The sequence below is a fragment of the Gossypium hirsutum genome, chromosome A04 (genome assembly GCF_007990345.1).
Source record: "Gossypium hirsutum isolate 1008001.06 chromosome A04, Gossypium_hirsutum_v2.1, whole genome shotgun sequence".
Classification (NCBI taxonomy): domain Eukaryota; kingdom Viridiplantae; phylum Streptophyta; class Magnoliopsida; order Malvales; family Malvaceae; genus Gossypium; species Gossypium hirsutum.
In genome coordinates, this window is record NC_053427.1 from 37,902,803 (window position 1) to 37,907,669 (window position 4,867).

The following is a 4,867-nucleotide window of genomic DNA, read 5'->3' on the forward strand; positions in this document are numbered from 1 at the left end:
GATGAGTGAACTAGTAATGTTTTCACAATGGAAGTTTTGCATATTACTCTAGAAGTTTCTAGATAATGCAAGAATCTGAAAGTGGAGTAATTGTTTAAAATATGCCCAAGTTCAAGGATATATTTGAATAAATCGCCTTTTTGAGATCTTTGTCCAAATGATGATTGAGCAAAAAGGCAAAATACAGTATTGATGATACAATTTTATTCTCAAGAAAAGGGAAATGATATTTTGTATTCGTGCAAATATCAAAATGTACATTTGGCTATAACACCTGAGGAGTGAGGTAGCAAATTGAACAGAGGGAAATTCAACTATAAGTTACAATGTTTTTGTCTCAAAAAGAGTAATGGAAGGGACGTTGGAATTACAGTGGGGCAAGCTGGCCAGGCAGGATATGATTGTTTCTTTGGGATACTCTGTCAAGATGATGGTTGAGCAAATGCGTCAGTAACAGTATTAATAAACAATGAGTGGTGATACCCTAAATTGTTTAAATGGAATCATTCTCATGTCTGCATATATCATTCATACCACATTTAGTTAGGAGTATTGGATTCATTTCAATCATAGCATCCAAATTATTTGGCATAAACATGTGCATACAAAATGGGGTCTATAGGACGTGTTCCCTAGAGGACAGTGTAGCGATATTGGTGAAAACTGAAGATTTTATCTCCCTAAAGTTGCAGCAAAGCAGACCGAAGATGGCAAATCTTATCTCCATGTATCTGCAATGGAGCAGATTTAAAGCCTTATCTCTCTGAGGTAGCAAGAGAGCAGGTTGAAGAGTGAGTCTTATCTTCCTGAGGTAGCAAGGAAGCAGACTAAGAATTGAAGATTTTATCTCCCTGAAGTTGCAGCAGAGCAGATTATCGAAGATGGCAAATCTTATCTCCATGTATATACAATGGAACAGATTGAAGCCCCAAACCTTATCTCTCTTAGGTAGTAAGAGAGCAGGTTGAAGAATGAGTCTTATATTTCTAAGGTAGCAAGAAAGCAAACTAAAGATTGAAGATCTTATCTCCCTAAGGTTGCAGCGGAGTGGATCGAAAATGGTGAATCTTATCTCCATGTATCGGCAATGGAGCAGATTTTACCACTAGCCTTATCTCTCTGAGGTAGCAAGAAAGCAGGTTGAAGAATGAGTCTTATCTTCCTGAGGTAGCAAGGAAGCATACTGAAGATTGGAGTAATTTGAAGATGGCGAATCTTATCTCCATGTATCGGCAATGGAGCATATTTAAGCCAGTCCTATTGCCCCAAAGAAGTCAAGATTCAACAAAACCGGGCAAAATTGGTCATTTTAAAGTCTTTACTCTATTCTCATTACACGACAATAAACAAAGAGGGGCAGCTGTAATAGGCTCAATTTGTCCGGGTTTATAATAAATCAGAAAACCAAAAAAATATATATATGTAAATTAAAGTGCTTATGGGGTCAATGTCCATTTACAAAATTCTGGGCCTAAATTTTCAAATTACCTATGGCCCAACAATTACACCCAAAATCCTAACCTAATAAACCCACATCCCCAACCCGGTTTACAAATAGCCCAAACCCGAGGCCCAACAAGACCCAAAAAGAAGCTCAGCAACTGAATAGTGCCAGAAGCTTCTGGAATACAATGGAATGACATTAGAGAGTGGGCTTCTTACCCCTGCGTGCAGCCTCATGTCATCGGGTCATCTTCTCCGTACAACCGAGCCTGCAAAAGAATACACCAGAAGGAGCCAATAATAGAATTCACAGCAAATGACAGTAGGAAAATAGGATTTTAAAATTTTTTATTTATTTTGTAAATCTGGCTATAAAAATCCATGGATGTAATCCTTTAATTTTTACGCACACTTTACGCATACACATACACTATACACATACTGAATATAAAAAATTTCGAAAAGAATTTCTAAAAAAGGTGATCTTCTTTAGTCTTTTTAATTTTTCTGTTATTTTTATCTATTTTTCCTGCGATTATTTTCATCATTCTGCATTTTAAAACAAAGAGGAAGGAAAGTCAGGTCTTACCTTGCGAATCGGCCATTGACCTCTGTTCACTTTGTTGAGATCGAAGTTGGAAGGGGGATCCAAAGGTGTTATCCATCAATCTTTGAAACGAAACCAATGAAATCCCGAATATCTCTGAAATATTGAGATACAGGCGAGGGTCGATGGTATTAAATGTGTTTGTTTTCAACTTTGTCTTCATTTTTCTTGAACGAATGATATTGGATCTAAAGTTTTTTTTTTAAAAAAAAGAAAACAAAATGTTTTACCAGAGTTCCTCGAGTAGAGCCTTCGACGGCGAGATCTGGTCGCTGCTCGTGCGTTATCGGCCACCAAATGAAATGGTGGTTCGATGGCTGCTGGAATGAGCCCTAACAAATTGATTTTAGGGCTGTGTATCTTGGTTAGAATAATGGCTGTGTTTGAAGAAGAAAATAGGAGAAGAAAGGTTTTAAATAACCAATTAATAAAACGGTGCCGTTTAAGGAAGGGAGGTCCGCGCGTCAACCAGCTTGGAGACCCAGATTTGCACCTTTGCGCCTAAAATGGATTATTTGTGCAGCAGGTCCTTTCCCTTTGCGCCGCGTTATGATCAGCTCCCATTTGTGTCTGATTTATTTTGTTTTCTTTAAAATTTTCCCGAAATTTGAGCACTTTTGCATTTTAGCCCGCATCTCAACACAGTGTTTTGGGATTCGGGATATTATCAGATTTGGTCCCCCTGTGAATTCATGCGTGTTGTGCAGGGGTCCTCATTTTAATATTAGTAGTTTGTTTTATTTATAAATTATCCCTTTATTTATAATTTTATTTCAATTAAGTTTTTTTTCATTTTTTTAAAATTCGTTTCACATTCATTTTTTCTTTTAAATTCTTGTTTAATTATTTTTATATTTGGAGCTCCTTTGATGATTGTGTTTTGTTTTAAAGTAAGTATTGTATTTTTTTTATCATATCATTTTTTGCATTGTGTATAATATTTTATATGAATGTTTTTGTACATTATTAAATATATATAATTATTTCATGTATATTATTAATCTTATATTATTTTATACACATAATTTCTTCTAAATTTATTCCTATATCTTATTATACATCTATGTTGTTTAAAGGAAAATCCTACATATTTTGTGTATTTTTTTAATTACTATTATACATTACTCATGTTAAATTATTTTTACTATAGTCCACGTTATTGATTTCATATTAATATTTTTTTATTGATTTCATATTAATATTTTTTTATGTATATATATATTTAAAATTATTTATGCGTATAATGCGTTTCTTTTAAGAACTATATTTTAAATCATACAATTTATTTATTGTATACACTTTCATATTTTATTATCCTTATGTATGTATTATTTATATGTACCATCAATCTAAATCAATTTGTTACATGTAAAATTATGTTATATATCATTTGTTTCAAAATTCCCTTTATAAATATAGTTTTATAAATATACATCACTAAATTTATGTATTTTATAAATATAATTTTTTACCTTTTGTGTATATAATTATATTTTTAAAATTTTTTACATGTATAATTTATATATTTACTTAATTTTTCATACATTATGAATTTCATGCTATTTTTTTTTACAAATAATTATTCCCAAATCTATTTATATATACATGTTTTATGAATTTATTATGTACATTATATCTTATCATGTGTTTTATTATTCTTTTATATTTTATATATTATTTAAGCTACCATGCATATTGTCAATTTTTAAAAAATGAATTGGTGTTTAAAATATTTTGCATATAATTTGATTTAAATTTAATATCTATAATTTACTTCAATAAATATATACCTTTAGTTTTTATGTAAATTTGTCAACTTATATATTATATATATTATGCGTTTATTAATTCATCATTACTTTGAAAATGTTTTATACCGCTTCAAATTTCCATTTTATTTTGTAAATATTCTGTGAGTTGTTTTATATTGTGTCATATTTATTGTTGAGGTATATCATTTAGTCATTGTTTTATTCATTATATTAATTGTTCTCCATCCATGATTAAGAATCTGGCTACATTTTACTTAGAATAGTTGTACATAATTGTTGAATTTATTAATTGTGGTTTATTGTACTATATGTGTGCCTATTATTTCGTGTTATTTAATCCTTTTCTATACAAATATTTCATTATAATACATTAAGCATTCCATCTATTTTAAAACAAATAAACGTGTTTTGAGATAATTTTCAATTTTCCTTATTAATCAAAAATTTTGAAATAAGGCAATATTCAATATTTGGGGAATTCGGGAAATCGAGCCCTACCATGTTGGGTATGATTTTTCGGTGAACTAAATGTTTGGGTATCCTTTTATAAGTTTAACATACGAGTTTTTGAGGGTCAAAAATCAATCGTATTTTTGAAGGTATAAGGGATCGTGTCCAATTGTGCTGGATATGATGCTGCATATCTTTGGAACGAGAGAATTTTGACTGCTACTTTGAACTAGTCAAACAGTTTAAAAAGAATTATACTTCGAAAGATCTTTTTTTTAAAAACCTTTGATATAAGGATAGCACCGAATCAATTTGGTACCAATTTTTGGACGTAATGAGGGTGCTCACCCTTCCTCATGCGTAACCGACTCCTGAACCCATTTTTGATTTTACGTGGACCAAAATTGTCTTTAATGGAGCAAAACGTTTTAGTAGGTGGCCCAATCACACCTAAACCAAGAGATTGGTGGCGACTCCACATTTTCGTTTTAAAAAAGTCGATTCTCGTTTTTTCTTTCAAAATAAAAAATGGTTTCGACAACTCCACTTACCAGAACATGACGAGAACTGACCCAACGGAACAAAGAATTCGGAT

At 31.4% G+C, this 4,867-nt stretch overlaps 1 long non-coding RNA gene across 1 annotated transcript; it reads right to left on the bottom strand.

The window, feature by feature from the left end:
* Window positions 1–1,411: 1,411 nt before the first annotated feature.
* Window positions 1,412–2,766, bottom strand: LOC121228128 (uncharacterized). The gene is made up of 3 exons (XR_005925597.1): window positions 2,281–2,766; window positions 2,033–2,146; window positions 1,412–1,712 (listed from the first exon to the last, which is right to left on the bottom strand). It is a non-coding gene; the product is annotated as an uncharacterized lncRNA (long non-coding RNA).
* Between the last annotated feature and the right edge of the window lie 2,101 nt (window positions 2,767–4,867).